Raw genomic sequence first — 20,453 nt, 5'->3', positions numbered from 1 at the left:
GCAGAGGACCTGAACAGGCATTCCTCCAAAGATGACATCAGGATGGCCAACAGACACAGGAAAACATGCTCAACATGACCAATTGTCGGGGAAACCCCAAACCCTCACACCTGCCAGAACAGCTAGGATCAAAAAGAAACTAATTGTTGGGGAGGATGTGGAGAAAAAGAAACGCTGTTGCACCATGGGTAGGAAGGCAAGCTGGTGCGGCCAATGGGACAGACAGCACGCAGGCTCTATGAGGACTGCCGTCTGATCTGGTAATCCCGCTATGCGGTCCCCAAAGAAAACACACACTAATTCAAAAAGATATGTGCACCCTTATGTTTACTGCAGCGTTATCTACAATAGCCAAGATACGGAGGCAACCCAAGCCTCCACCCACAATGAATAAAACATATAGAATGGAGTATGTCTCAGCCATAAAAAATGAAATCCTGCCACGTGCAACATGGATGGACCTATAAGGCATGACGTTAAGTGCACTATGTCAGAAAAAAAACACCATAAGGATTTCACTCCTATGTGGCATTTAAGAAACAGAACAAATGAACTTAAGACAAAAAGAAAAAAAAAACAGACTGTTAAATACAGAGAACCAACTTGAGGTTACCGGAGGGGAGGTGGGCGGAGAGAAGGGGCGAGGGGATGAACACTACACTTGGCCATGAGCACTGAGAAAGGTACAGAAGTGTTGGATCCTATCGTACACCTGAAACTCACAGGACACTATATGTAAATCACACTTGAATAAAAGAAATTATCCAAACCGAAGCAGAGAGCAAAAGTCGCCTCGGAGACCCGCGGGAGAGCATCAGTGTAACACGTGGGCAATGGGGGCATCGGGACGAGGCAAGGCTTCCCTTCTCAGGCACTGCTCAGGTTGAAACGTACATGTAACTCAGGAGGAAGTTTGTGAAATGATTTATGTCTCTATCTGAAGTTAAAAAAAAGAACAGTAAATTAAACCCAAAGCTAGCAGAAGAAGGAAACAAGAATGCAAATCAGTGAAACCGAAAACGTAATACTGGCCAAAGATTTTTAAGTTGGTTCTTTGAAAAAGTACACGTCGATAGGCCACTAAACTTAGGAGGATTAAAAAATCTAAAGGGAATAATACTACAAATGAAAGGACATCACTACAGCCTTACAGACATTAGAAACAATTTTATGAACCATTATTTCTCTCAGTTTGACAAGTTTTTAAAAGTCAGTAAGTCCCTGGAATGAAATGAATTATCAAAACTGACCAGGAGGAAATCGGAAATCTGAACGGTTTTGAGTCTATTAAAATAACTGTGTTCATAATTTAAAAGCATCCCACAAAGAAAACTCCATTCAGAGAGGGCTTCCCTGGTCTATTTTAACCATCATGCAAGGAGTTTTATCAAACCGTTGGCATGGTACACCAACCCTTTCATAAAAGAATATTCCCAACTCATCCTAAGAGGCCAGCATCATTCCCACAAAAAACCAAGCAAAGACATTACAAGAAACTACAGACCATTACTGCTCGTGAACATACACACATTCAACAAAATATTCAGAAAATTAAATCTAGCAATCAGATGAAGTTAGATTCCAGAATGCAATGTTGGTTTACCATCTGAAAACTAACACAATTCACCACGTTAAGGAGATACAGGAGAAAAACCATGTAATGAGGTCAATAGATGCAGAAAAAAGCTTTGAAAGAAGTCAACACACACTTAGGACAACACTCAGAAAACCTGATGAAGTGTGTACCCACAAAAACCCTACAACTACCATCTTAACAGTGAAAGGCTGTGTCCCCTAAAATTGAGAATAAGGAAAGGAGGTCTGCTCTGGCGAGGTGTATTTAACGTTTTACTGGAGATGCTGACCAGTGTAATACAAAAAGAAATACATCAAAGTCACAAAGAATTAGCAAGAGCTGAAACTGCGTAAGTTACAACATTGTGTATGTAAAAAATCCTAAGCAAGCTACCAAACCAAAGCCTCACTAGATCTCATGAGCAAATTTAGCAATGTTGCAGCAGAGGGTGTCAACACACAAAAATCCATTTACTTCTATTATTTCAGCAGCGAGAAGTTGAAAAATGAAACTGAATACCATTTACAATAGCATCAAAACCCAAAATACTCAGGGACACCTGGGTGGCTCAGGTGGTTAAGCGTCTGCCTTTGGCTCAGGTCATGATCTCAGGGTCTTGGGATCAAGTACCACGTCAGGTTCCTCGCTCAGCAGGGAGCCTGCTTCTCCCTCTGCCTGCTCTGCCTGCCACTCCCCCTGCTTGGGCACTCGCACACGCTTTCTCTAATAAATAAAATCTTAAACTTGGATAAATCTCAACAAGAAACCTCACTGAAAATTACAAAACACCAATCACTACAGAACATGTAAATGAAGAGATGTATTACACTCACGGGTTGGAGGAGTCAATGTTAAGGTCTCTATTTCTTCTCAAATCCACCGGCAGACTTAATCTCAAAAACTTCAGCAAGATTTTTTTGTGGAAACTGACAAGATGAATATAAGTTTTAGGAACATACAGAGGACCTAAAACAGCCACAACGGTTTTGGAAAGTATGATTCTGATCATACATCAATGGAATGGAACAGCAAGCCTTGAAGAGACCCACACTTACAAAATGAAGTTTCAAAGAAAGAAAAATGTTGCCAATTTATTACGGAAAAAAAATTAACAAATGATTCTGGAACAACTAGGTATTTCTCTAGAACAAAAGCGAACTTTGATTCATACACCATTTCATACACAAAAGTTAGAATAAGATGGATCAAAGAACATCTAGAGAGATTCTAGGAAACATCAGGAACATACCTTCACGATGTGAGACAGGCAAAGTTGTAGACAAGGGGTAGAAAGAAGTCACTAAAGTTGTAAGATATTAAAATACACTTCATCAAAGTAAAAAACGTCCATACATGAAAGGATTAATAAGAAAAGGGTAAGCCGCTAACCAGAATAGCAAGTCCTAATACATATACCTGACCAAGGACCTCCATCCGTGGTACGTCTGAATAAAAACACCAAAAAAAAAAAAAAAAAAAGTAAAATAAACTTGAAAGCCCCTTACAAGAGATCTAACGTCCATTAAGCACATGGAAATCACTCGATGTAATTACTTATCAGGGAAAAGTAATTTAAAGTCAACGAGCTACCACCATGCACCCATCAGACGGCTAAAATCAAGATGGTAACCCACATCCTGGCAGGCACGTGGAGCCATTCACCCCTCACACCATCGGTGCCGCTGTGTAAAACTATCCAAGCAGAAACCTTCTCTAGCACCAGAGATCCACTCCAAAAATGAAAACATGTATCCAAAATCAGTCCTTTACAAGAAGGGTCGCAGCACCTTTACTCATAGTAGACCAAACCCGAGAACCACCAGAATGTCCGCCCGCTGGTAAATACATTATGTCCACACACCGCAATACCGTTCAGCAGTAACAAGAAGGGCTTGCTCATAGTACCCTGCTCAGGAGGGAGCCTGCTTTTCCCTGTGCTCCTCGCCCTGCTCTCTCTCTCAAAAAAAAAAACAAAAACAAAAACAAAACTTAAAAAAAAAAACATTAAAAAAAAAAGGAATGGATTGCTCGTAAATCTAACAACATGGAAAGACCTCAACAAACTGGTGTATGGAAAGGGCTAGACTCCAACCAGGACATATGGTTGGATTCCATCATACCAGCTCCAGAGGCGGCAAAACCAAACCACAGAGGAAGAAATCAGGATGGTGGCAGCCACTTGGGCAGGGGCGGGAGGTAGGGAGGCAAAGGGCATGGGCCATCTTTGGGGGATGAAGACATTCTGGAGCTCGGTAGGGGTGTGGGTCATACAGACGCATACGTGGGTCCCCGACCTGGACGCTTAAAGATCTGCCTCTTTCCTTGCATGTAGGGATCTCGATTTTAAAGAGTTTTAAGCCGAAAGGGAATATTGTCGCCCCTCCCAAAATCCCAGGTGCTCTTGAGCAGAACTTCCCGTGCGGGGAGCCCCGGACGCTCGACTCCCCATCCCGTCACAGCGGGTCACACTTACCGAGCGCTCACTATGTACCAGGCACTATTCTAAGTGCTTTAGGTAGATGAACCACCCATACTCACCAGTGGTCTTTGTAATACTCACTTTCTTTTAATGGAGCAGAAAAAGCTGACCCACACACTCACACCGACGGCCTCACCTGGGGGTCCCTTAGCAAAGGCATTTCAGCGCGTGACCGTGATACTGCTTCCCGGGGTGACACGGCTTGGCTGCTGGCAAGGTGATGTCACACTTTGTATCTTTGATCAAGTTCATGTGTGAAGGCTATAGACTTCCAGCTGATCAAGCCTACACAGAAATCCAGGTTTTCTGGAGCCCACACCATGCTGCACCCCTGGGTAGAGGGAGACGTCAGGACCCCGTGCTCGCTGAGGAAGGCTACCTCCTGCCTGGGGACCTCAGGGGCCATGCCGGGGTCCTGCTGTGTCTTCCCACAACCCCTCCCAGCTCATGAGGGACAAACTTGAGCCAGAAGGAATTTAGGAGAGCCCTCAAGTCTGGCGACCTTGATACGTCAATTTTCCCTTTCTCTCTGGAACAGATGAATTATGAACACAGACCTTTATTTTTAAGCACGTGACATTAACGTCCACGTCCATTGCTACACCTGGACAAAAATAAGAGCCACAGTGGTTTGGGGTCCCTGTTTGTGGAGATGAAGGGCAGGGTTGCTCTCTACATTTGTGTTGCAGATTAGAGGAAAAACCGGTCTCTCATTACCCCGCATGCACAGAGAGCTTCGGGCACCCACGACAGGTCTTTGTGCGAACGAGAAGGAAGATTGTGGACTCTGGGAAACGAACTGAGGGCTTCAGAGGGGAGGGGGGTGGGGGATTGGGGTAGGCCGGTGATGGGTATTAAGGAGGGCACGTATGGGGTGCCTGGGTGGCACAGCAGTTAAGCGTCTGCCTTCTGCTCAGGGCGTGATCCCGGCGTTCTGGGATTGAGCCCCACATCAGGCTCCTCCGCTATGAGCCTGCTTCTTCCTCCCCCACTCCCCCTGCTTGTGTTCCCTCTCTCGCTGGCTGTCTCTATCTCTGTCGAATAAATAAAATCTTGAAAAAAAAAAAAAAGGAGGGCACATATTGCATGGAGCACTGGGCGTTATACGCAAGTAATGAATCATGGAACTTTACATCAAAAACTAGGGATATACTGCATGGTGACTAACATAATAAAAAATTATTATAAAAAAAAAAAAAGAATTCTTCCCTTGGGCAGAGGCAGCCCAGCCCCCCACAAGCGTGCACAAGCTTGGCAAGCAGGACACGGGATGGGTTTCATTTCCCACCTGACACACCAAAGGCCGTGTGTCGTCTCCCCAAGCACGCAGGGCAACCCTCAGAGGCACCCCAGATTTCCACCCAAGGGGAGCTAGGAAAAGGGATCAGGACTCTGTCTCCCACCCAGAGCTCGGTGACGGGAGACAAGCCTCTTTAAAACTGCACTTCAACTAAGACCCCTGTTTAGACAACAAAGAGTCCCCTTTTGTTTAAGGGCTAAGGGGTGGCTGCGTGGACAGGAGTGACAGGTAAGTGGTCCACGTCCAGCTGCCACAGCACTTCGCCCCTTTGTGCCAAGAATCATCAAGGCGACAGCAAGCCTGGGCAGAGGAGCGGCCCTTTGTTGTGTAGGGAGTCAGAGGTGTGATGGCTTAGCTCGGGCACCTCCTGCCCTTATTCTCACCCACAAGATTCCGACCTGATCCTGCCCATCTTCCCCGGTTCAGCTAACTCATTTTAACACACACACACACACACACACGCTTTTTAAAACCACTCCACACGAGGACAAGGGAGACTCAGTAAGTGTGTGTCCAGGGTCACACAGCTAATGGATCCAACTTCAAACCCAGGCCTGCCCACTGCACATCTGGCACTCTTCCCTATGCTCACCACACATGGGCTCTGTCACCACCACTTTAAAGCGTGGTATTGCTGACTGAGCCCAAACATGCCTCCAGTGATTCCACATTATAACAACGATCCGCTTCCTGCATGCCAGGCTGGAGAAATTAAGTCTAATAACAAATTGTGATCGAAAGACGGTTTCTGAGGATCTCCACGTCTTAATCCCTGAACACAGGAGCAGGTCCTGCCACGTGGCAAGCGTGCAGATGGAATGAAAGCTGATTGGAGGTGGGCCCAACGTAATCCCCGGGGTCCTTCAGAGCAGAAGAGGGAGGCAGAAGGGAAGCCCAGAGAAGCCCCGTGAGGATTCTGCCTGCTGGTTTGAGATTTGCAAGAGGAGAGGCCACAAGCCAAAAAATACAGGTGGCTTCTAGAAGCAGGGAAAGACAAGGAAACGAACTCCCCTCTAGAGTTAAGAACACAGCCCCACCAGCACCTTGCTTTTTAGCCCAGTGGGACCTCACTTCAAGCTTCTGAACAAAGAACTGGAAGAGAGTAAGTTTGTGTACTTTCAAGCTGCGAAGTCAGTGGTAGCTTGTTACAGCAACAGGACACTAATACGCCCAGAACCTTTCCTGGCACCCTGGTGCTGCGTGCCAGGGGAGCGCAAGACACCGGAGGTCGTGATGAAGAAGGCAGGGTAGCATCAGGAGGATTTGCTGGAGGCGGCCGTGTCTGAGCTCAAGCTGGAGGTGCAAGCCACTGGAGGGACTGTGGTTTTCAGATCTCCCAGGAGAGCCAAGCCAGCACAGGGTGCTTGGAAGAGGGCATGCCGTCGGTTCTCCGCAGCTGGAGAAAGCAGCAGGCCCGGGGCACTGGTGGTCCCCAAAGTATGGTTCTTGGACTTTGTTCCCCAGCAATAGGGAGTGTGTGTGTCTGGGGGGGAATAGCTGGGTAATCCACAGTGTCTTCCCATCTGCCTTGAGGAGCCCACCCTGGCTGCCCTGTGGGGAGCGCATGGGAGGGGAACTGGAGGCAGGCAGACAACACAAGTGGCCACTGCAACATCTGAGCAGAAGGGGACAGGCCTGCACGAGGCTCTGGCAGAAGGGAGACTCACGGATGGACTGGGGGGTGGTCACAGGGACCAATCCCCTGGACTTGGAGTGGGCAGAGGGATCAGAGAGGGAGGTGGGCTCTTGTGTGAGGTACTGGGCACATCCCTTTGGCCACAATTCCTTTACCATGTCCTACCCGGCGTTTCCAACAGCTGCTCGGTACTCCTTGAAGCTGACGCACATCCCTGTCCCCAGAGGAACGTTGAACAGGGAGCAGGGGTTGTCATTTACCATCTGCTGAGAGAGGCCCCAGTGGAAGAGGACGCGTGTTAATTAGGAGGGACATGGGAAAGGGAGAAAATGACCACCATCTGCTCTGGTGCTTTGGGGGAAGGGAGGGACAAGGACAAGGACATGGAAGTGGTGACCCCAATTTAGTTCCAAATACAGCTATCTCAAGGTTGGAGCTTCAGGGAGCCAGGTGTCCTTGGTGATGCCCTTGGCGGACAGTTTGTGGTCCCCCCCTAGAAAGTGGCCCTGGGCCTTCTCACCGAGCAGGACCACCTGCCGTGGCCCGTCCGTCCACGCTGGGCAGCTGTGGGAAGGGCGCCCGGGCAGGGACCTTGACTGAGGGTGGGTATGGCGGTGGGACAAGGAGTCTGCTGGCTGAGGACGGTAGGTACAGGGGAGAGGAGTGAAGGCGGAGAAGCTGACTCCAGGACAAATGGATTCAGGGTAGGGATCCTTTACTTTAACAAAAACGGACACCATTTCCAGGCAGTTGGGAGTAGAGGGAGGAAAAGGCGCCTGTATGTTGAATACTGTGCAAGTTAACCTTCTTATGAAGACTAAAGGCGTTACAAAAATCCTATGAGGGTTAAGTTCTATTACAGACATTTGATAGGTAGGGAAACTGAGGCCCGGGTTGATTAAGAGGTCAAAGGTAGTCTGTGAACAAGCCTAAAATCAAGCTCTGCTCTGTGGCTCATGCAGCTTTGTTCGTCCACCCCCTCCTGGGAGTGGGGCTGGGGCGACAGGTCTAGGACCACCCACATGTACATTCTCTCCCCCAACTCTGGGGCCACAGCAATTAACCCCTATTGGCCGATTTGGTCCATTGAAACTGTTCCAGCTCTGACTAAGCCAATAGCACAAATCACAGCTCAGAAAGAAATGGTCATCAGCCAGGGGTTGGCAAGATACCCCCAACCCCACTCCGCCTGGTAAAGGGCCAGTTAGTAAACATTCTAGGTGTCACAGGACAGATCTTCATTTCCACTACTCACCTTAGGTGCCCGAGCGTGGCTGTGTTACAGTGAAAACTTACGAAACAGGAGGTGGGCCAGATTTGGGCCACAGAGTAAAGCCTGCTGAACCCCACACTCTAGGAACTTACTAGAAGACCACTACATAGGCTTGGGGGTGTTTATGAGATCCCAGAAAAGGAGGTTCACACGCCTCCTCCTTCTGTAATACAAGGGACGTACTCTGTGAAGACGGGAGAATAAGGATCTCTACCTTTAATTTTGGGTCTCCTGCCAGTCAGGTATCATGCTCACCAGCTGTAATCCTCAAAAACCACTCAGGAAGGTCTGAGCCCCATTTTCCACGTTAGAAAAAAAAAAAAGAGGCCCCGAAGGAAGGTGACCACGATCACACAGCACTGAGGCAGCCCTCCAAGGTCCCTGCTGGCCCGTCAGGGCACAGACCCACGAGGGCAGGGGACACAAGGCAGCCCGGGCTGCCTGCTGACCAGGTCGGCCCAGGGAGAAGGTGAGAGGCGTAAAAAAAAAAAACCAGAAGAGCTCATGCTGAGCCCACATGAAGCCTCTGGAGATTTAGGGCAGTTTGGTAGGGCACCTTGAACTTCCAAACATGGAATAGGGGTTTAAAACCACCACCACCACCACCACATCTAGATCTTAAGGGGCAGAGAGACTTCCCACTGACTTCAGGGCCCACACCAAAATATCTGAAACTGCTGAGGGGGCTGCTGTGGCGGCAATGGGAGGGGGCAGACCCAGGAAGCCCCCCAGCAAGTCCCTGGCTAGATGGTACCTGGGGTCCGAGTCTTTGAACATTGAGATGAGATCATTAGGGTACTAACTAGATCTTAGATGACTGTCACCCTAGAGCCGGAGACGCAGGATCACTTCTCCGTCTTTGGCCTAAGATCAGGGGAAGTCGAAGGCAGGAAACAAGGAAGATCACGCTCGCAAGAACAGTGTAGACCAGGAGAGGTCAGTTCCGTAACCCAATAGGCACCGGGTGCCCGGGCCCCCGAGGACGGAGACACAGGAGCCCCATTTTCTTCCCACAACCTGCACCACCACTTGCTTCACCAGAACCCTTCCTATGGCCACGGTGTTCGGTGTCCACGGTGCGAGGACAGACTTCAAGCAGCGTGGGGCCTCGGGAGCCGAGCTGTGAGCAGGTTTCCTGGCTTCCCCCTGGGGCACCCACGTGGGTCGTAGCAGGGTGGGCAAATACCAGTTTGCAGCTTGAGAGCAGTGAGAACCCGGATTCTGACCACGCACGCATCCGTCACTTTATGTCCTCGTGTCTCCGGATGAGTGAGCCCCACTTTCCCAGGGACACGGCTCCCATTTCCTGGCCAAATGTGCTTCCTTCAAGCAGGAAATGATCAATGACCGTGGTCTTGGCCTCCGACAACCTGGGTAAGTCCCCAGAACACAGAAGTAACTTCACCACTGAACAGGCAGATACTCGACAGAGAAGAACTGGCAGAAGTGCTAAGTGGTCCAAACGTGACTGGTCTAGTTCTGGCCTGCAAGACGGAGTCAGGACAATAGCCAGATCACGAGAAGCAGCCCAAGTGTGCTGGCACATACGGTATGCTAGGTACCATGACCGAGGGGGTGCCCACTAGGACTGCCCTGACCAAGTACCACAGGCTGGGAGGCTGAACAGCAGAAGCTTCTCGTTGTTCAGGAGGGCTGGAAGTCCCAGATCAAGGACCTTCTGGAGAAGCCACTGTCCGGTCTCACCCGCAGCCACCACCTCATACGTGTTCACATGGCCCTTCCCTTGCGCAGTGCGCTCCTGGGTGCCCTTCCTAGGACACCAGTTGTACGGACTGGAGCCGCACCTTCATGACCTCATTTAGCCTGAATTACCTCCTTTAAGGCTTATCTCCAAATATAGTCACACTGGGAGTTAGGACTTCAACACAGGAGTGTGTGTTGGGGTTGGGGTGGTGGGTGGTGGGGGTGGGGATGGTTCAGTCCAGAGCACAGGGATCCCCTACCCCTCAGTCTCCTACAGGGAGTTTTTTTTTTTTTTTTAAGATTTTATTTATTTATTTGACAGAGAGAGAGAGACAGCCAGCGAGAGAGAGAACACAAGCAGGGGGAGTGGGAGAGGAAGAAGCAGGCTCATAGCGGAGGAGCCTGATGCAGGGCTCGATCCCAGGGATCCAGCATCACGCCCGGAGCTGAAGGCAGACGCTTAACGACTGAGCCACCCAGGAGCCCTGGGAGCTACTATTATTTGACATTTTACAGATGTGGAACCTGAGGCTTCAGGTGCACAGTGGCCCCTTGGGGTCCAGAGTCTGTGCTCTTGACCACGGGGGTGATCCTGCCTTCCCCCAGCAGCAGCACACTTCCTGTAAGTGGACGGCACGTTCCCCCAGCAAGAGTACTTTGAATTTCCCAGGCACCTTCCTAAGTGATCTGCCGACAGGAGAACCAAGAGTTCAGCACAGGCTCTGTCCTCACCTTGAGTTGACCTCTTGAGAAGCTACAGAGCATCCTGACTTTGCTCCGGGGGTAAATGGAGAGGATGCCTCCAAGGCAGGACTGTGGTAAATTGGGGGATGCAGAGCTCTCAATCCGTAAGAGAGGTGCAAAGCAATTCCGTGGTCAATCCTCCTTCTTCTTTTCTAGAAGTTCTTGGCACTGAAAAAAACCTGAAGCCTTTCTTGCTCCAAGAGCCATGCCCGGAGCGTCCCTGACCACAGCAGGGGGGAGTTGAAGAGGTTCAGCAAATCCACCACACAGTGGTCACCAGCAGAGCTGCTGTTCGGTCATCCGTCCACAAGGAACAAAGGGGCCAAAGGCCAGAAAGCAAAGGATATCATGAATTAGGAAGAGAAGAAATTAGAATGGGCCTTAGGACAGATGGTTTTCCTGAGGAACTATTAAAACACAATATAAAGCTGCAAATAATAGAGCAGTGTGAGTTGGACCAATGTAAGAATGAACCCTCCCGTCAATAAAACCGAATAGTTTTAAAATGGGCTCCAGCAGCACTTTGTGAAAGCTAGGACCCATGCAATGATTCAGGCTATCAGTATTCCTCAGACAGGCACTGAGGCAAGAACTCCAAAAAGCAGAAACAGATACAAAACTATAGATCAGAGACTATAAAGTATTTCCTAGAAGGTTCTAAGAAACTTACATACCGTTAATAAAGGAGAGCAAAGCGGGCCGACCGCAGACATACACAGAACGATGTAATAGGAAATTTAAAAATTGGATAGCAACAAAACTGGGCAAAAAAGGAGGTTGAAGAGACAAGGATAAATCTTTCCTGATTAATAAGGGACTCATCACGGGATGCTGCAGGTTCACGAAGGAGAAGCCGATTATAGAAACGCAAGTCACTTCTTCCCAAATTTTATAAATGTCATCTACTCCCTTGTCAAAGCCCCAGTAAGATTTTTTCATAGAGTTCGACAAGATTACTCTGAAATTCAAAACAAGAGCAGGGACCGTCTTGGGAAAACAAACAAAATGAGACTTTTCTCACCAGTTACCACAAATAAATTACAAAGCCTTAGGACACCAGAGCAGAAACGAATGTGCCTATGACGGACAGTCCAGACCAGGGGAAAGGAGGGGGTTTCCTGTGTAAAAGGACAGACTTCCCATAAACCAAGAAGCTTCCATTGTTTGTAATGGGACAATTGTTCAAGCCCCACACTGGGTGTAGACATTACTTAAAAATAAAACCTTAAGGGGCGCCCGGGTGGCTCAGTTAAGCACCTGCCTTGGGTTCAGGTCATGATCCCAGTGTGCTGGGATCCAGCCCGCCATCGGGCTCCCTGCTCAGCGGGGGAGTCTGCTTCTCCCTCTCCCTCTGCCTGCCGCTCCCCCTGCTTGTGCTCTCTCTCTGTACCTCCCTCCCACCCTTTCCCGCCAACTTAAAATTAAATCAATTAAAATCTTAAGTTAAAAAAAAAAAAAGCAAGTTCGAAGGCAAGCAACTTTCCAGAAGGTATTAGCACATGGGACACGTTATCTAGAATGATTATACGTAGATTCATTTGAGGGAGCGAAAGCCTTTTATGTTAAAAGATAAACCACGAGGCAAGTGGGTAGTGGTGATGAATGTGCAATTCCAAGAGGAAATGCAAGTACCCAACAATCATATGAAAAGGCGTTCAAGCTACTTGGCCATCGAAATGCAAACTGAGACAACGAAATATTTCTACCTACCAGATTGCCAAAAGCCGAAATACAGAACTTTCACGCATGGCTGCTTGGCAACTGCCAGAACCATTCAGGAGACTAGGTCAGCAGTAACCCACATGCCTACCTCGGATGGCGCAAAGCTACTTTTCACCGCTCTCCCCCCAGGGGAAAACATTTGCTCGTGTTGGCGAGAGAGCCTGAACAGTGCCGTGTGCAAAAGCAAAGTCAGAAAACAATGCAAATGCCCAGCGCTGGGTGAACGGCTGGATAGACCTCAGTTCTCTGTACCATTGTCTACTGCACAGCTGTTGGAAAGAAGGAAATTAAGCGTACTGGTAAACCTCTGATACAGTGGTAAAAAAAAAAAAAAAATTGAACGATACATTCGGGATGGTATTGTTGACACCAAAACCAGAAACAGTCCTTTCAAAGGGTATGGATACTCTCACGCAGAAAAATGTCTGGAAAGGCACGTGCTTAGCCAGGGACAACGGGGGCGGGGTGGGGGGGGGAAGGAGGGAGGTCTGAATAGTGGCTAGTGGTCAGAGAGAACTTTGTTAACATCTAGGTTGTCAAGAACATAGTTGTCTAAAAGGACTGAGAAGAACTCACACTTGGCCAGTACATTTAAGACCTTGACAAGGATCTCCAGAAATATCTACTTGCATCTGAAGAGAATGAGCAAGGGATGGGAGCAAGGAACGCACGAGGTGGGATCTGCCTCACTCCAGTAAAGCAATGTCCCGAGTAAAACATTCTGCTTGTGCAAGTTCATGATCTAAGAAAGTGGCATTTCTTCTCATCCCGAGGGACACAGCACGTGTTCAGTTACAGAAATCAGGATTTCCATATTCAAGTCCCAACCCCACTACTTCTAAACTGGCGATCTTTGGGCAAGCCATTTGACGTCACTGAGTCTGATTTCTATATACAACAGAAGGGCATGCCATGCCGTCCACTCTGCTTTCCTGTGACTAAGTCAGACACAAGATAACAGTAGCAGAAGTGCTCTAAAGGCTGTAAAAAAGGGGCGCCTGGGTGGCTCAGTCATGAGCCGTCTGCCTTCGGCTCAGGGCGTGATCCCAGCGTCCTGGGATCGAGCCCCACATCGGGCTCCTCTGCTGGGAGCCTGCTTCTTCCTCTCCCACTCCCCCTGCTTGTGTTCCCTCTCTCGCTGTCTCTATCTCTGTCAAATAAATAAATAAAATCTTAAAAAAAAATAAAGGCTGTAAAAAAAACTAAAGATCTACAACAGTGATTCTCTCCCCCAAACACACACACACACACACACACACACACACACACACACACACACACACTCTCTCTCTCTCTCTCTCTCTCTCTCCCCCCCCCCACCTTCCCCAGGATAATGTACATATCCACTGAGTAATTAAAGACACGGTTAAAAGAACCCCCCCCCCCAACTTCTCATCAGTTCGATACCTTACACGACTTTCTAAAATAAGGCCCAGATGAAATAATCACATCAACACGAAACCATAAAAAGACCCAAATCCCAACAGTATCATTCCTAGACAGAAAAGGGCTTGATCACACAATATTTGATCACATGAAAACTTTAAACTTCTGTACATCAAGTAACATAAGCAAAAATAAGGCAGGCAACAAACCTCAAAGGCAAAAGACAGCACGTTTAGTACAGAAAGACCTTCCACAAACCAGTGTGAAAAACACACAAATTCTCTAACAGGGAAATAGGTGCCAGAATTCTAAGCCAATAAACCCCCAAAAAATGAAAACTCAAGGAAAGGAAAAAAAAAATAAAACAAATGCGATACTTTTTTGGCGACCATACTGGCCCAAATCAAAATACCAGGAATACTTAATGCTGCCAAAAATCAAGCAGGACAGACCCCAGAGCAATGCCATTTGGGGAGCTACCTGCCAGCCAGACACGTGATTTAACACTTTCCAGGATCTGCATTAAAAGCAAAAATAACCAAGTGAAATTTTAATATCTTTAACCCAATGTATCAGAAGTGTTATTTTAACTTGCTATAAAATTAAGATACGTTCCCTTTTCTGGAAAGGTAGTACTCCTCTGAAATCTGGTATTTTAGACTTACAGCATCTCTCAATCCAGATGCTAAACTTTCGTTGGAAAGGTTTTAAATTTCCTAAGATTCTCCATGGAAAAAGGAGACTCGCATACCCATTTTGTCCCAAACGTATTTAAGTCTTCCAAGAACTGAATCGAGTATCAGGCTTTAAAGTTCATTCTAGAAGAATTAAAACTCAAACCGTTCCTTGGTCCCACTAGCCACATTTCAAGCACCTAAGTGCCAGGCATGGCTGGTGGCGGCCGGACTGGGCAGCATAGTTCTGGAGTTCGGGAGTAAGTCTGCCTGACTAGCTTCCTGTCCCTGCAGAAGGGAGAGGCAGCTCCTCGCTCAGGCTCCTGAAACCAGACACAGGGACTCGGATCACTATCCTTAGGTATTTCCAGACTTCCCCTCCTAGCCAGGTACCTTCCACTCGCTGGACAGCACAGATCCGTCCCCTCGTCCTTCTCTGTGCCAGCTAGGCTGGGTTTTCTAGGAGCCCCCAGCCCTGTCCTCAAGTGGCGGGCACACGTTAAGTTCTCAGGCTATGAACAGTCCATAATGACAGGAATAAGAAAGCTAAGAACGCAAAGCAGTAGGTACCGTCATCGAGTAGCTCATGGTACCAGATGCTTTCCGTTTCTCATCATCAACACTCTGCACACCTCCAGTTTACAGCCAGGAAGCAGGCTCAGAGCAGAAAGCTCTGTGTTCAGGTCACGGTACGGGCCTATTCACAGAGTCACCCATTATTCAACGACAGGTAACGGCCCCAAACCCCTCCCAGGCTGTTCCGCAGTCTGAGTGAAAGCTCCCTCCCCCGGGGAACCAGCAGGGGCTCCCAACTCTCCTTGCAGGATCATCGGGGGTGTTGGGATCCCCTTGGGGCTATGGCTTCTTTCCAAAATATCATTCAGCTAACACAAAGAAAGGACCCACCATGTGACCACTTCTTCTGTGTTGAGCACCATGCCAAACCCTTTCCAAACAACTCTCACAGCAACTTGTGAAATAGGAATGGTCCTTTCTACCATTTTACAGAGAACCAACCTGCCCAACGGCAGGCAGGAAGTGGGAAGGGCTGGGATTTCACTGTGCACCCTACACTCTCCCCCAATGACCAGTGCTGTCTGGGCAAGACTACCAGGGGTGGGGTTCCCTGCATACCTCAGTCCCCACCTCTGAGTGATCTAATACTGGTCTCAGGGGGTTGCGATCGGGGCTGAGTAAGCCCCATCATGTGTCAGACGAAAGCATGCTCATCGGTTCCACGTGTCCTACGTACAGTGGGCCATTTCGAAGGCCAGCGTGTTGGGGTTGGATCATCGGGCACCCACTACGCCATTACATCTCAGGCTCTTAAGCCTGCAGGCTAGGTGCTAGCATCTGCCTTCACATGGAAAACGAAGGTACGAAGGCAAAGAGATGCATTTAAGACAACAAAGGAAGTCAATGGCAGAGTCCGGGTATGAAGCCACATCCTGTAAGCAGGGGTTCCCGCTGAAGGGGCGTTCTTCAGGCACACACCATTTACCAGACACCTGTGGGTCAGGCAGATGAGGTGCACAGGACCCCGAAAGGAGTAGAACCAACATCGTGCATGGTCCTAGGTGTTCAGCCCCCAGTAGGGGGACAGTCTTCCATGGAGACCATGTTTCCATCTGCCACCCCCCTCACCTGCAATTTCCCGGCCCCTCCAGAGTTAGGTGGCTGGGACACGGTCACTGGTCACAGCCTGTAAGCACTCCATGGCAGTGAGGGGGACCCTCTCCGGGGGGAGGCAGGACACTCTGCACTCCCAAGTCATGCGCCATGCTGGTGGAGCCAGCCTGCATCGTGAGCCACCCCGTGAGTGACAGCCGAGTGTCCCCATGCAGGGCGAGGGCTAGGCTTTCAGGTGTGAAGCCAGGGAGAGCAGTTAGTTGCTGCAGGAGAGCCGAACACATTCTGGGGAACACGGGGAGAGGGGATCAAGCACTACACAAAGAAGCCACGATAGAACCTACCTACGAGGGGCACAGGGAGAGTTTAACAGACGGATTTGGTCTCACTTGGGAGGCAGGGGTTGGTAATGGGAAGGCTGAGTGGAGAATGGACAGGCAGGGATGGTGGCAGGTCCAGTTTATTCACGGGCCAGGCACGGTGCCACTTTGGAAGCATGTGAGCAGAAGCCACGCTCGCAAGGAGCCGGAATCTTGGGAGGGGGTTGGCTGGGGACTAGAGGGTTGGCCCCAGGAGTGTGGTTCATCAGGCACGGGGCACAGTTTGCTTCCACCAGCTTCCGCCTGAGAGAAGGGGAGCTCGTGGAGGAAAGCCTCCCCGCAGAACTGACAGAGCAGAAGGCTGGAGGGGAGTGGGGAGCTCCGGGTGCAGGGACTGTCAGAGGAGGCCATCCCGGAGTAGGTCTGTGAACCATTAAGAGGTGAAGAGAGAGATAGGCTCGGGCTGCTACTAGAAGTCTCCAGAGAGTCCTGAGCACAGGAGGAATGTTCTGCTTTTCAGAGGCTCTCTGCTAGTGGCAGGGCTTCTCCCCCAAGGGCAGTGAGGCCTCCGGGGGACATCTGACAATGGCTGCAGACAACTGTCATAACTAGGGATGCTATCAGTTTCTAGGGGGGAGGCAAGGGATGCCACTCCAGGTCCCACGGTGCCCGGGACAGTCCCACGGCAGAGGACGATCCAGCCCCAAGCATTGTCGGGGTTTGCTCGACAAGAGACTGCAGACAGACAGCAGCAGCGGACCGGTTTGGCTACGGAGTAATTCGGACAAAGTGGTGGCTTGGCCCCCAGGTGGCAAGAACTGGATTTTGGATGCTCTTATAGAAGGAACCATGGGCAGGATTTCTGGAGAATTCAAGTGGAATAATGGAGAAGTCAAGGACAACACAAAAGTTTACAGTTGAAGCACTCAAAGAGGCAATTTTAGGTAAGAAGTGTTAGTTGAGCACCTAGTACATGCCCACAAAACCAGCATTAAAAATCTCTGTCCTCATTAACACTTAGCAGCGAGTGGGAAGTAAACTGGCAGAGAAGCCAATAGTCACTTCTGGGGGCAATACACCCTCTTATTGCAATTTGATGGAGACCATGATCAAGGGCAGCTGGAGAGCTTCTCCAGGGAGCAGACAGGAGACCTGGGGTGAAGACATGCCAGGCCAGCAGTAGTGCGGAAGCAAAGGTCCGGAGGCAGGAGTGTGCACGTGTTTGCAGAGCTGCAGGAAGACCAGTGGGGCTGGAGCAAGTCGGTGGAGGAAGCCGGCTCTGGACAGGGAGGAAGAGGGGCAAATCCAAGGGTTCTGCGGCCATGTCAGGGTTCAGATTTCATTTTCAGTGCAGCCAGCTGCCATTCGAGGGCTCGCCACTTCACGGTCTCCAAGCAGCCATGGCAGGGGGTGGGGACCAAGGGGGCATCAGGGGAAACGGAGGACCCCCCCCCCAACCCGGGGAGGCTGTGCAGATGTCAGAAGGGAATGCTTTCTCTCCCGCCCCAACCCCAAGCCTGGGAGTCAGATGTACACGCAGAACCTAAAAAAATCAGATTCTAACAGCTGGGCTAGGGCCCTGAGCCTCCAGGGGACCCCAGGCCTCCTCTGCGCCCTTGCTGGGATCGCGCGGCACTGTCTCAATAGCCATCATCCCCAGCCACAACGCACCCTGCTATGTAGGTGGCTCAGGAGGCCAGTGGCCTGGGTGTTGGGTCCTGGCCACCAGACACCAGTCAATTCTGTGAGTTCCAACAGCCACGGTGCTTCAGGGGGACATCCCCACAGCTACGCCGGGGCACTGCGCAGGACCTCGCCAGCCTGTCCTCCAGCTCTGATATAAAATAGTCCTGGCACTTAGCTGAAAGCATGCAGAGTGCCTGGCCCATAGCAGGCACCCAGGAAACTGGCGCGACCATCTGTGGGGTGGAGAATTGGGTAGCAGGGGTACTCCCTGCCCGGCCCCTTGCAAGTCATCAACTCGAGGCCAGAAGGTGTTTGGATGGAAAGCTATCAGCACACTGGGGTCACTAGAGCCAGACCACCCGAGCCAGGGCCTCCCTGTGGGGCTCGGGCAGCTCCTTTGATTTTTGCTGAAACTCTGTTCTCTTCTACAAAGTGGGAAGAACGCGGCAACTGCCTCCTGGGCTGAAGAGCGACCTCGACCAGGGAACACACGGAAGCTTCAGCGTCGGGCTGAAGCAAAGACTGGGGGTGCGGCACGGCCAGCTGTGCTTAAAAGGCGCGATGTACATAACAGGGGGACACCCACTGCCTGCCGTAAGCCAGCAGCAGGGGCGTCTTCCCACCCATCTACACACTTCGGGCAAAGCCACAGGCCAACCAAGGGCGGACGTGGGACAAACGGTCCTTGCTTGCTGCTTCCAGCCCCTTCTGTCCCTCTGCTAACAGCACAGAGAACTGGCTGTAGATAGACTTCACACAAAGCTGAGAACACCTCCCTCACTTGCAAGGGCCCCTTTCAAGACCAGGGCACCGATTTTGTATCCATGGTTTGATTTTTTTAAGTGTCAATAATTTCTTAAGGAGACCCAGCAAATTAGGTCAACTTCGGGCCCTGCAGAGCCACCACCTGCTGCCGTCTACACAGGCAGGTGACATTACCTGGGCACCGACATTTCAGGTGCTACATAACCACGACGGTGCTTCCCAGACGTCCCCGGGCATCAGCGTCCCCAGGAGTGATTACTAAAATCAAGTGGATTGAAACCCACCTTCAGTGTTTGAGGCAGATCCAGGTGGAGCTGGAGGAAGTGTATTTCCAGAAGCTCCCAGGAGACGCTGCTGCTGCTCCAGGATCACAGTGAGAGCCGCAGCTCTATGAACGTTCCTCCTACCTTCCACCTGCCCTAATGCCCCAATTCACTTACCTGGAGAAGTTCCTTCAGCCTGTAAACGCGCTTGACTCCTGCCTCCAAGGGCCTAAATAAACCCTGCTTGTCCACCTCCCTCCAGGAAGCCCCAATCCTTTCCCTGTTTCCCAGCTATAAGACGGTAACGGTCAGCTACTTCACTGCTAACCCCAGCCACACGATGAAAAACCATTCCTTATGCAAGTTTTCCCATGCTTCCCCACGTCAGCAGACGAAGGGAAGGCCCGTTGTTTACCTCAACTTACAAGGTTGCTTCTTCCCTCACTATCCCGCCCAGGGTCCCTCTCCTTCCCCCAGCTGGGCTCCTACATGCTGGTTGAGACCCAATCCCTCCTCAGGTTCCTCCCAAGAGAACCTCCCAGCAAAGAGACTCGCCAAGACCCACAGGAGAGACCACCACGCTTTCACAACAAGCCTCTGTCCTCGCTTCCAAGAACAGCGTCTAGACTATGCAACTAACCATTTTACGAAAACTCCGTCCAGCACTTGGTGGCTGGTCCTTCCTCCCGCACCTAGCAGTGCTGTCTGTCCCTGCAGCCCCCACAACGGCTCCTACGCACGTTGCCCCATCCCCCTGAGAGTCCAGCCGCTGTGCCCCTGGCCATTCTGCCTCCACTCTTATCCCACGACACTCAGCTTCCCCCGGCTAACACCCTCTCCTCTACGAACTCCAGCAGCAAGGGGACGCCCCACAGTTGAACGAACGCTCAGAGGCCTGGGTCCATGGCTGGTCTGAGGCCAACAGAAAAAAGAAAAAAGATGCCACTCACCGCTCTGGCTCCCAGGGACGTCCTGCCAGATCTACTGAAGAGCTGGGGAGAGGGCGTGGGGCGCAGTTGGGCATTAAGTCCCGGTGGTTTCACATGAGCCGCAGCTGAGAACCCTCGGGCCCCCCGTGCAGACTCCTGCGGGCCCCTCGGGCTCTGGGGCGGGGGCGGGGAGGGAGGGGGCGAACCTTGATCTCCTGCACCTGGTCAGACCCATCCAAGGCAGCCCCACCCAAGAACCCACGAGTCACAGCTGAAGCGGGTGGGGGCCTGGGGATCTGCTTTTCACAAGCAAGCTCAGGCAGGTGGCCGCACATACACACGCACACTCACGGAAGGAAGTTTGGGG

The 20,453-nt window shown here is 50.5% G+C and overlaps 1 protein-coding gene across 1 annotated transcript in view; it reads right to left on the bottom strand.

The window, feature by feature from the left end:
• Nucleotides 1–20,453, bottom strand: part of CPPED1 (calcineurin like phosphoesterase domain containing 1) — a 201,860-nt gene that overhangs the window by 55,995 nt on the left and 125,412 nt on the right. The gene's annotated exons all lie outside the window — the stretch shown is intronic.

The sequence above is a fragment of the Ursus americanus genome, chromosome 2, assembly GCF_024610735.1.
Source record: "Ursus americanus isolate L20-20 chromosome 2, mUrsAme1.1.p, whole genome shotgun sequence".
Classification (NCBI taxonomy): Eukaryota; Metazoa; Chordata; class Mammalia; order Carnivora; family Ursidae; genus Ursus; species Ursus americanus.
Note: the sequence above shows the minus strand (reverse complement) of the source record. Positions and strands in the feature narration are given on the sequence as shown.